Genomic DNA, 12,707 nt, shown 5'->3' on the forward strand with positions numbered 1-12,707 from the left:
TGGCTCTGTCCATCCTTCTCTCTCTCCCTTCCTGCCTTGGTCTCCTTCCCCCCCTCAGCACCCCCCACCCTCCAGCTCCCCCCAAACGTCTGTCTCTCCTCCCCAGAGGCTCCAGTGGTTTGGACAGGCTCAGCTCCCTTCTGCCCAGATGACCTCACTTCCCCACCACACACGTGCACACACACTCACTGTCACACACAGACACAAACCGCCCCCCACACACACACACATGCACTCACCCTGGTCTCTGGCTGGGCTTCACCTCTAATCTGAGGGCCCAGCCCCAGCGCTAGGTGACCTGGTCTGGCTGGAGGCATCGCTCCGGCCCTGCCTGGTAGCTGCCCAGAGGCTCCCCGACCCCCGCCCAGCACCCTCCCGCTGCGGCTGCCAGGGAGCAGGCTCCGGGTAGGCCCAGCCCAGGATGGACGCTGCCTTCTGCTGAAGGGCCAACCCCCGCCTGGGAGCTGGGGCCCTGAGTGCAGCCAGCTGAGCCTCCAACACCCCAGTTGGCCTTGAACACGTGCCTCAGTTTCTCGCTCTGTACAAAGGACCTTGGTGTCTGCCTAACACGACTGCCAGGAAGAGGAAACGTGCTCATTCAGCCCTGTGCCTGGCACACAGCAGGCACTCGCAGGGACAGGCACAGGGATTCTGGGGACAGCCTCCCTCCCGCGGGCCCCAACCCCAGTCTAAGCCCTGGGCACCTCTGTCGGCAGCCCCCCGCTGGCGGCCTGTCTCCAGGAGAACTTCCCGGCAGACTTGGGGGGTCGGAGAGAAGGGGGAGCAGGCGTGCTGCCTTCTAATTTAGATTCCTGGGTTTATGGCAGGAAGCGCAGGGAGGCTGACGCTGTAATTAAGGCGATTCCTGAGGCTGCGGTGGGAGGCAGGGAGCAGAGCCCACACGGGGCTGCCCCCACCTCTGTCTCCCCTCCTGCCAGAAGTCCCAACCTCATGCTGTCAGCAAGCTCCGAGGCCTTAATCCCCTGCTGCTGGGCTCCGCTTTGCAGCCCGGGAAACCAGAGACGAGTAGCCACACCCCGAGGGGTCACACAGCACTCAGGGATGACTGCGTGCCCTTGGGGCCCCCTCTGCCAGCTGCGGTCCAGCCCCAGGGCGCAGGGAACGTCCAGACACGCAGCTCTTGCATTCTTCCCGCCCTGGTCCCCAGGCCTCATCTTCCCCAGCCCTGTTCCCCACACATTCCTGAGGTGTCTGGGCAGAATCTGCCCAGGGCTATGGCAAGAGGGCAGCCCCGCCACGGGGGTCAAGACCAGGGCAGCAGCCTGGACCTGAAGGCCCCTCCCCGCCGCCCCGTCAGGCCTGCCCTTGCTGAGTCCTCGGGCCGTCCTGGGCGCTGCGGTGGGCAGGGAGGGCACCCGGGGCTCAGCATCTCTGACCGCCCCTCCCACCGCGGGACCAGGGCCGGAGCGCACACTCTCACTGCTCCCCCCTGGGAGCCTCGGGAGCCTCCTCGCCACGCCTCAGTGTCCCCATCTGGATAGAGGGGAGTCAGCCCTCCTCCCGCCCTTGGCTGGGCTCAGACTGAGCTCCCATCAGAGCTTGCGTGGCCTCACCGGCCCATCCTCCCTGCGGGCCCAGCCCGACCAGGCTCCGAGGCCGCGGAACCTCTTGCCCATTCTGGGCCTCTGTGTCTTCCTTGGTAGACATGAGAGGCTTGAACAGTCAGGAGCTCAGACCTTGGGACCTCACATGCCCACACCGATTCAGAGAAAGTGGGCAGGCGTGGGTGGGGCTGTGACTTCCTGCTTTGCCAAGTTAGGGTATTTTTAAAAACATCAAGTACAAAGTCACAGGAACGACAGGGTGAGGCGGCGCTCACCCTCTGGGGCTCGTCTTCCTTCCCAGGCTGCTGCAGGCGTCCACGGCCCAGGCTGGACCGGCCATAGGTTCTGAATGGGGCTCAGGCCTGCGAGCCCAGGGCTGGGCTGTTCTGGGGGGCCGTGTGTGTGTGTGTGTGTGTGTGTGTGAGAGAGAGAGGAAGAGAGATGGCATGCAGGGGAGGCTGCTCAGGGGCAGGCGTGCCACGTCCATAGCACAGAGGGTCCTTGCTGCCCCAGAGGCTCAGGGCGGAGCCCATGCCCAGCCTGGGCCCCACGCAGTGAGCACTGGGTCTGGGTAACAGATACGGATGGGGCGGGGGCGGGAGGGGTGCCAGGCATTCCTCAGGCTGGGGAGAAAGAGGACTTTGTTGTCCGAAACCAAGCTACCCCTGGCCTCCTTGCACACCCGGGCACTCTGCCAAGGATGGAGAGACCCACTGGGAGGTACCAGGGCGGAGCACAGACCTCTCCTGGAGGGGCTGTCCCTCCCCCACCTAGGTGTCCCCAGACAGGTCCTTCAAAGGGTGCAGATGCCAGCTGGGGAGGACTGAAACCCCAGGCGAGATGGCGGTGGGGCTGGGGGCCCAGGACCGGAGCGGGCCCTGCCCCTCCCCACCCAGAGCAGCGTCCTGGGCGCTCACACTGTCTCGTCCAGCAGTCAGGATCGCCCTGTGAGGGACACTGAGTCCCAGTTCACGGTTGTTGTTCAGCCGCCCAGTCGTGTCCGACTCTCTGCGACCCCATGGACTGCAGCACGCCAGGCTTCCCTGTCCTTCACCATCTCCCGGAGTTTACTCAAATTCATATCCATGTAGTCGGTGATGCCATCCAACCATCTCATCCTCTGTCGTCCCCTTCTCCTTCTGCCTTCAGTCTTTCCCAACATCAGGGTCTCTTCCAACGAATCAGATCTTTGCATCAGGTAGCCAAATATTGGAGCTTCAGCTTCAGCAGTAGCCCTTCCAGTAAATATTCCACTTTATGACTGTGTAAAGGGAGGCTCAGTGAGGGGAGAGCCTGCACGTCAGTGGCAGAAGAGGAACTGCAAACCCAGAGCTTGAGCCTCAGGAGGCCCACCCCTCTCCCCCAGGGACACCTGAGTCCCTGTCGGAAGCGGCCAGGCCTGCAGTTGGCACTGGGCACCACGGCCCAGGGTTTCAGGGATCAGGTGAGCAGTCCACGGCCCAGGCCAGGGTGCACTCAGTAGGTGCTCAGAGCTGCTCACTGACGCTGCTGGGTGGCCGGTCCTGCCCTGTCTCGGCCGGTCCCCACCTGTGGCCGAGGCCACTTCCCAGGTCAGTGCTTCCGGCGCTTTCCCCTCTGACTCCAGCCGCCCCTGCCCCCTCTCCCCGCCCAGCGTTCAGGAGCTTCTGTCTCTGGCCTCTCATCACAGGTGGTGGCCTTGGGTCTGGGGCAGGAGGTGTAGGACCTTGGCTCTCTTTATCTCTGCTGTCCCACTTGCTGGGAGTCCAATGAGCAGGGCTGGGCCCGGGGGGCAGCGGGGCCTCCAGCCTGACCCGGGGCCCGTGGGGTGGGGAGGCGGCCTCTGGAATGCACAGCCCCTCTCCGCCCCGCCCTCCGCGCCGGGACTCGCTTCAGACGGGGCTGGAACACAAAGCGCCTGCCTTTGTCCGCAGCTAGTGCTTAATAGGATTGGGCGGCGGCCTCTGGAGGGGCGCCTCAGCCTCCACAATGGGGCCTGTGACATCACGCTGCCCCCGCTGTGATGTCAGAACCTCCACAATGGGCCTTCCCAGACAGATGGCCGGGCATGGGGGGCCGGGGGCTTCTGCAACTCAGCCCTGTTCGGAGAGCAGGCCCTGCAGGGCCAGGCAGGCCGCTGCAGCTCTGGTCTCACAAACGGCAGGCAAAAACAAAAACTGAATTTTCTCTTTTTAAGAGTCGATGCTTAGCTGATTTTTTTGTTTTCACACGAGGGTAGCAGAACCCTGAAAAAAATTAAAGTTGACATTTTTCTTGCCCATCCCCCCACCCCCAAGTTAAGACCCACTGAGCTGCTCCTTGGCGCCCATCCTGAGAACGGAAGCAGAAGTCTCGGTCAGACTCTGCCGCACTGGCCTTCCTTCGGCTTTTGAGCTAACGTCCTCATTTTTCCCCTATCACCTCATCCTTCAAGTCAGCTTAGAAACTGCCTCCTCCAGGAAGCCTTCCCTGACCCACTCCCGAATGAAATTGCTCCTTCTCTGGGTTATAGCAGGTTGGACTTCTGAATATTCTTTTTGCCATGAGCTGCGATGCATGGGGTCTGCGAGGGGACCACCTGGATTCTTTCGCCGCCCACGCTTTCCCTGGCACCAAGATCCAGTCATTGACCCCGACGTGCAAAACGTGGAGGGGCGACCTCCAGGTGTCAGGCCTCGTGGAACTGGCTGCCAAGCAGGAAGGTGTGTCTGCAGCAGATAATCGCCACATTATGTGAGCCTGCGACTGCAAAGAGTCAAAAGCGCGTGAAGGAGAGGTGGTGGGGGTGGGGGGTCAGGGGTACCTTTAAGTAGGGTGGTGGGTGAGCTAAAAGCTCAGAGGAAGCTGGTGGGTAGTGCCAAGAGTCTTGGGGAAAGTTCCAGGCAGCAGGTGGCACAGAGTGGGCCCCGGGGGAAGCCTAGTCTCAGTCACTCGGACCCCCGGCTGTGGGCAGCAGGGCTTGGGGCAAGATGCCGGATTGCCGCTCTGACTCTGCACCTTCTGGCCCTTGGGCTTTGGGCAAAGCTTTCCCTTCCCAAGTGGCTCAATGGCAAAGAATCTGCTGCCAGCGCAGAAGATGTAAGGGACGCGGGCTCAATCTCGGTTGGGAAGATCCCTGGAGGAGGGTGGCGATCCACTCCGGTCTTCTTGCCTGAAAAATCCCGTGGACAGAGGAGCCTGGCGGAATGTGGTCCAGGGGGTCGCAAAGAGTCAGACACGGCCGAGCACACAGTTCTCTTCTGTGCGCCTCATGGTGGGGTGACCGACTGAGGGGTCATCCAGGTGGGGACACGGAGTGGAAAGGGGCGCTTTGCTAATTATACAGGATGCGTGAGCTAAACCGGGTCCTGGACAAATGGGGTTCACAGCCCCCCCACCCACGGGGTAGATGAAAGCAGTGCTAGTTCTCGGGGTTCTTGAAGAAATGAAGGGACTGGGGCTGCCAGGAGGGCCGGGAGGAGGGCCCCGCCTCTGAATGCCATTCCAGCCCCGCTGTGGTCCGTGTGCTGAAACCACACGGGAGAGTGGGGCTGAGTTTTGCCAAATCCGTTGGTTCTGGAGGTCCCTGAGAGGCTGGAGAGCTCAAGTTGGCCTGGAGCAGTGAGTGCAGTTTCCACAGGCATAAACAAGGGAGGTCCGTGCAGCAGCAGGGAGGGCTCGGATGAGCCCTGAGGACAGGCTGGGGGTCTGGAAGTCTGTGGGTCTGCGGAGAGGCCCAGTGGATACCTTGTGCAGATTTGGCTGTAACCACCTGGGGTCTACTGGGCTACCTGGCCCCCGAGGCCTGGTCCCCGGGGGAGGGACCCTCCGCCCAGCAGGGGACCTGGTCACGCAGCTGCCTGGCTGCCAGACCAGAGTGGAAACTGCATCCGACCGTCCAGACTCCCGAGGCCGCCGGGGAATGTGATGAGGCTGCTGAAACGGGGCCCCCGGCAGGGGACTCGGCTGCGGCTTCCCAGAAACCCCGGCTCTGCCGACAGAGAAGAGCTGACGAGGTTTGCATTGGCAAGCCAGACCCCGAGGTGCTGGAGTGGGGCCTGCCGCCTGGAGCCGCATGGGAGTGGGTACCAGGAGTAGGAGGCAACCTGTGGTGGGCGGCAGAAGCCCCCAGGATTTCCCCAGGCCCTCCCCATGACAAGTGGACAGACCAAGAGCCAGTGCCCTTGAAGGGCATGTCCGGGTCCTACAGCAAGGTCATCAAGTGATGCCTCACCAGAGCCCCTCTTCCCCTCCCAGTCAAGAGGCTTCCTGCTTCCTAGGACCCCCCACAACCTCCCCAGATGTCACTCAGCAGCAGGCAGTGGGACGAGATGGCCCTTGTCTTATATTCTCTCTGTCACCTCCTGGCCGTGGGCTCTTGGTCTGATATCATAGCCTCACTGAGCCTCAGTGTCCCCATCTGGAAAACGGGGATGACCCATACTTTGCAGGGTCATTGTGACCCTTCAGTATGACAACATGGGTCTCGGGCTTGGCTTGCTGACTGGCACATAGTAGGTGCTCAGAAATGCTCGATCTCTTCTCCTTTCCTGCCAGCATGGTTCTGGGCAGCCTGCAGGAGCTGGGGCCGTCGGCACAGCATGTCTCCCAGACACAGCCCACGTTGGGGGACATTGGATAATCTGGCTACCTGCGACTCCGTAACCTCGCTGGTGGCTCAGACGGTAAAGAATCTGCCAAAATGCAGGAGACCCAGGTTCGATCCCACGGTTGGGAAGATCCCCTGGAGAAGGGAATGGCAGCCCACTCCAGCATTCTTGCCTGGAGAATTCCATGGGCTGAGAAGCCTATGGCGTCGCAGAGTCAGACAGGACTGAGCGACTAACACACGCGGACCCACTGGGCCCCCGGGTCCCCGACGCCTGGCCTCTGTCTTCCTCGTTCTTTGTTATTGAGCAGATGTTTACCGAGGGCCTACTGTGCTGGCCACTGCTCTGAGCAGGGGGAGATGGAGCCATGTGGATCACGGACAAAGGCAGAGAAGGCCAGAGCTGAGAATGCTAGCACTTCACACACCGCAAGCGCCCAGCCTCTGTTCTCGCAGCATCTACCGTGCACCAAGCCCCATCCTCAGCCCTGGGGCTGCAGCAAGAGTTGGGAGTGGTGGGGCATTCCTCTGTGGTTTACTAATTAATTAGAAAATACAAGGCCGGTGCCTGGTGATACTGTTTTGACTTGCCACTCAGACTGAGAGCAGCAGGGAAAGAGGGCAGCTTCCCACCCAGCACCCTCATAATTGCTGCCTTGGCCTCCTTCAGGGCTTTTCTGGGGGCCTCAAAGGGTGCCAAGGCCCAGAGCCCAGGGAGGGCAGCAGGCTGCAGGCCCACTTCCCAGCTGAGACGACTGAGGCCAGAGATGAAGGTTCTGGGGCTGCTGATGGCATGATAGCCAGAGGCTGGGATGGCATCGGAGCCAGAGTAGGGCTTGTCCTGGTCAAACGGGGGAGACGCAGGCCCCAGTCTCAGAGGCCTGCAGTGCGGAGGGCAAGGGCAGGCCCTTCTGGGGACTCCTCTCTGCCCTTCATCTGGCAACTCCCACATGACCTTGGCTTCAACCTGGATGGCTCCTCTTCCTCCAAGAAGCCTGCCTGAGTCTCCCAGGCTGGCTCAGGTGCACAGTCCTGGCTCCCATGACACCCAGCTCCTCTCCTTCCAGACCAGGATCCCTGGGTTGCCACTGTTGCCTCAGCCTGACTAACAGCTCTATGAGGGCAGAGAAGGACCTGGTTCATCCCTATGACCCCAGTACCCAGCCTCGCTCGGAGCACGAAGAAACTGTAGACCATCCCCGCCGTCCCTTCATCCCTCCAGTGTGAGTGCCTGGAGTGTGGAACGCTATGGCATTAGGAGACCTTGGGCAGGTTATGTGGCCTCAGTTGCCCCAGACCCAGTGTTCTCAAGCATCTCTAGGGAGACGCCCATCATGGCAGAGAGAGGAGAATGTCCTGTCTTGGCTGTTGAAGGTGGCGAATAGAAAACCATTTTATCAAGGCCCCAACTACCTGGGCTTGAGTCCTGCTCTTTCTATGCTTGAGCTGATGGCTCTGATGAGTTCTTTAACTTTTCTCTGTCTCATTGTTCAATCTGTAAGTTGAACGGTTCTATGAAGACCTACAAGATCTTCTAGAACTAACACCTAAAAAAGATGTCCTTTTCATCATAGGGGACTGGAATGTAAAAGTAGGAAGTCAAGAGACACCTGGAGTAACAGGCAAATTTGGCCTTGGAATGCAGAATGAAGCAGGGCAAAGGCTAACAGAGTTTTGCCAAGACAACGCGCTGGTCATAGCAAACACCCTCTTCCAACAACACAAGAGAAGACTCTACACATGGACGTCACCAGATGGTCAATACCACAATCAGATTGATTATATTTTTTGTAGCCAAAGATGGAGAAACTCTATACAGGCAGCAAAAACAAGACTGGGAGCTTACTGTGGCTCAGATCATGAACTTATTGCCAAATTCAGACTTAACTGAAAAAAGTAGGGAAAACCATTAGATCATTCAGGTATGAACTAAATCAAATCCCTATGATTATACAGTGGAACTGAGAAACAGATTCAAGGGATTAGATCTGACAGACAGTGCCTGAAGAACAATGGATGGAGATTCATGACATTGTACAGGAGGCAGTGATCAAGACCATCCCCAAGAAAACGAAATGCAAAAAGGCCAAAGGATTGTCTGAGGAGGCCTTACAAATAGCTGAGAAAAGAAGAGAAGCAAAAGGCAAAGGAGAAAAGGGAAGATATACCCATATGAATGCAGAATTCCAAAGAATAGCAAGGAGAGGTAAGAAAGCCTTCCTCAGTGATCAGTGCAGAGAAAGAGAGGAAAACAATAGAATGGGAAAGACGAGAGATCTCTTCAAGAAAATTAGAGATACCAAGGGAACATTTCATGCAAAGATGGGCTCGATAAAGGACAGAAATGCTATGGACCTAACAGAATCAGAAGATATTAAGAAGAGGTGGCAAGAATACATGGAAGAACTATACAAAAAAGATCTTCATGACCCAGATAATCATGATGGTGTGATCACTCACCTAGAGCCAGACATCTTGGAATGTGAAGTCAAGTGGGCATCACTTGGAATGTGAAGTCAAGAAGCATCAACCCAAACAAAGCTAGTGGAGGTGACAGAATTCCAGTGGAGCTATTTCAAATCCTAAAAGATGATGCTGTGAAAGTGCTGAACTCAATATACCAGCAAATTTGGAAAACTCAGCAGTGGCCACAGGACTGGAAAAGGTCAGTTTTCATTCCAATCCCAAAGAAAGGCAATGCCAAAGAATGCTCAAACTACTGCACAATTGCACTCATCTCACATGCTAGTAAAGTAATGCTCAAAATTCTCCAAGCCAGGCTTCAACAGTACATGAACCATGAACTTCCAGATGTTCAAGCTGGTTTTAGAAAAGGCAGAGGAACCAGAGATCAAACTACCAACATCTGTTGGATCATTGAAAAAGCAAGAGAGTTCCAGAAAAACATCTACTTCTGCTTTATTGACTATACCAAAGCTTTTGACTGTGTGGATCACAACAAAGTGTGGAAAATTCTTCAACAGATGGGAATACCAGAACACCTGACCTGCCTCCTGAGCAATCTGTATGCAGGTCAGAAAGCAACAGTTAGAACTGGATATGGAACAACAGACTGGTTCCAAACTGGGAAAGGAGTACGTCAAGTCTGTATATTGTCGCCCTGCTTATTTGACTTACATGCAGAATACATCATGAGAAACACTGGGCTGGAAGAAGCACAAGCTGGAATCAAGATTGCCGGGAGAAATATCAATAATCTCAGATACGCAGATGATACCATCCTTTTGGCAGAAAGTGAAGAAGAATTTAGCCTCTTGATTAAAGTGAAAGAGGAGAGTGAAAAAGTTGGCTTAAAATTCAACATTCAGAAAACGAAGATCATGGCATCCGGTCCCATCACTTCATGGCAAATAGATGGGAAAACAATGGAAATAGTGACAGACTTTATTTTTTTGGGCTCCAAAATCACTGCAGATAGTGACTGCAGCCATGAAATTAAAAGATGCTTACTCCTTGGAAGAAAAGCTATGATCAACCTAGACAGCATATTGAAAAGCAGAGACATTACTTTGCCAACAAAGATCCGTCTAGTCAAAGCTACAGTTTTTCCAGTGGTCGTGTATGGATGTGAGTTGGACTGTGAAGAAAGCTGAGTGTGGAAGAATTGATGCTTTTGAACTGTGGTGTTGGAGAAGACTCTTGAGAGCCCCTTGGACTGCAAGGAGATCCAACCAGGCCATTCTAAAGGAGATCAGTCCTGGGTGTTCTTTGGAAGGAATGATGCTAAAGCTGAGACTCCAATACTTTGTCCACCTGATGTGAAGAACTGACTTGTTGGAAGACCCTGATGTTGGGAAAGATTGAAGGTGGGAGGAGAAGAGGTCGACAGAGGATGAGACGGTTGGATAGCATCACAGAGTCAATGGGCATGAGTTTGAGTAGGCTCTGGGAGTTGGTGATGGACAGGGAGGCCTGGCGTGCTGCAGTCCATGGGGTCGCAAAGAGTCGGCCACGACTGAGCGACTGAACTCAACTGACGGGCAGAACGCTTGCAGCAGTGGGAGGCGCCCAGCAGCTTCTGTGTGTTCGCTGACGCTGGTCGAGTCCACGAAGCTCGCTCCTGCTGCTCTGAGGCTGTCCGCTCCGTTGGTGCGGTGAACTTTATCATGGTCGTATTTGTCAGGCTTCTCTGCTATAGAATTGTTTCTTTTCTTTTAAAACCTTTTTTATACTTCCTTTCTTTGGAAGATTTCACTAAGTTCAGTCCACAGTCAAAGCAGTGGGGAATTAAGCTCCACCTCCCAGAAGGGGGAAACCTACATGAATTATTGAGAATTCTTCTGTAAGGAAGATTTGTCTAGTCTCCCCCATTTATTTGCTTCTTCAATCATTGCATCAGTGTGGACTCATGGATATTTATTTTATGTGTTGGATGATAATCCAATCCTGTTACTTGCCCTGTTGCTCATCCCGGCCTAGGTTTGGCCCCTGGGATCTGTTTCAGGTTGGCTCCTGTACTGATACCCCATCTGTTTGTTTTTTCGTTTGCTTGTTTTAACATTTCCTTACTCTCTAACAGTCCAAGATGCTCCGGGCTCATCTATTGTTTTCATTGCCTCAGCCCCGGAATCAATCGTTTTTCTAGGGAGTTCTTGTTTGTATCATTAGAGAGTGGTGTGTAGAGGGCTAATGTGCTTGTTGCTGCCAGGGTGTCACTACTTCCAGGCTCTCTAGGGGGGAGAATTAGTTTTGCTTTAATATAAAAAATTAAGTTTCCAGGGCCTTCCTGGTGGTCCAGTGGTTAAAGCTCTAGACTTCTACTGCAGGAGGTGTGGGTTTGATCCCTGGATAGACAACTAAGATCCCACATGCCACATGCCACGTGGTATGGGAAAAAACAAGCCAAGATGAAGCCCCCCTCTTGCCGATCATGGGGCCTGTTGGAGGCTCCAGACAGCTGCCCCCTGGCCTTTGAGCACAGACTCCAGCCTGCAGTCCGCAGGCAGGACGCGCAGTCTCTTGCGCCCTTGGAGGGCCTTATGCCCACGGGGGCTCTGAGAGGTGGGGGAGCACATGCAGCCAGCCTCCCCCCAGGCAGGGCCAGTCTTGCTCCCCAGCGGGGCCGTCGGGGGCTGAGTGGCTCTGGAGACTGGACTCAGCCAGGCCTCCACCCTGCCACAAGCCTGCTCCCTGCCGGACCGACAGCTTCATCAGTGGTAGCGGCAGTAGCCATAACCCAGTAACAGAGCCCTGGGGGCAAGCCGGGGCAGGCTGGGCAAGGGTCAGCTCCCCAGAAGGCCGGGTCCGCCGCCCGCCTCAGCACACCCCGGCGGCCGGGGCTCAGGAGCGCGAGGCCTGGGGCGCTGGCCCCTGTGCTCCCTCACCTTTCCCACGCCCAGTTCAGCCCAGCCCTGCAGGAGGCACTGGTGCTCAGTGGGCCAGGGCCCGGAACCGGCTCCCCACGGAGGCAGGGAGTCAGGGTGGAGTGGGCAGCTTGAAGCCCCAAGGCAAGCTGAGTGGCCTCCCACCTTTGCCAGAATGTCTCCTGTCTCCCCATAGTTCTAGGCTGGGAGTCAGGAGGTCGGGGCCTCTCTAGCGCTGACTTCCGTTTGGGGCACAGTAACTACGTCTCACCCTGCTTAACATCTCCATTAGTTCCCCATTGCCCTCAGCGCTGGACCTGCCTTCCCTGGAGATCTCTTCGGCACTCTGCGTCACGCCCTAACAACGCCGAATCGCTTGTGACTGCTTGCACAATCCCAGTTTCACACCTCCACAATTTACCCTGCCCGCATCACCCTTTCCCACTGCTTCAGTGGTTAATCCCTACTTGTGCCTGAGCTCTTAGCTCTGGATGACCTCCTCCAGAAGACTTCCTCCTGTGCCCTGGATCACTTCTGCCCATCTGATCCTGCCTCTGATGCCCGGGGTATGATACCTTCCTAAGGCCCACCAAGAATGGCCTCTGGTGTCCTGGGCAGTGGCCTGGTATAGTGCAGAAGGCTTGGGGTGTGACCAGGGCTGTGCCTCCAAGGCCCCTGCTCCTCCCTGCTGCGTGACTTAGGGCAAGTCACTGCACATCTCTGAGCCCAAGTCTCCCCTCTGTGGGAAAAGCACCTAATTGGGATGCAAGGCTTGCTTTCAAGTCTGGCCTCTACCTCTAACTCGCCGTGGCCTTGGGCAAGCCCCTTCACTGGGCCCAGCCTCAGTTTTCTTCTTCTGTAAAACGGGGCTGCCCACGAAACTCGAAACTCGGGAGTGCTAAGGCTCCAACAAGCCCAAACTTGTGAAAAGCTTTTGTAAACCTCAGAGCGATTTATTTCAACAGCTCTGCGGAGATGTGTGGGAGGGAGGCTGATGGCTGAGCTAAGTGCCCTCCCCCCACCCTCCCCCATCGGGCCCCACACCCTGCCCCATCGCCCCCTGCCCCCGCCCTCCAGAAGCCCTGGGATCAATGGTGATGAAGGCCTGTTGACATGGGAGGCCTGACTCCTGGTCCCCTGCCCACCTCCCGCCCACCGCACTCCCAGGGCTACATGGCGTGTGCATTGCATACGAAGCTCTGTTTACTTTCCAGGGTCGGGGTGAGGCCTCCCCACCCCACTTCATTTTTT

Source organism: Oryx dammah, unplaced genomic scaffold (assembly GCF_014754425.2).
Source record: "Oryx dammah isolate SB20612 unplaced genomic scaffold, SCBI_Odam_1.1 HiC_scaffold_27, whole genome shotgun sequence".
NCBI lineage: Eukaryota > Metazoa > Chordata > Mammalia > Artiodactyla > Bovidae > Oryx > Oryx dammah.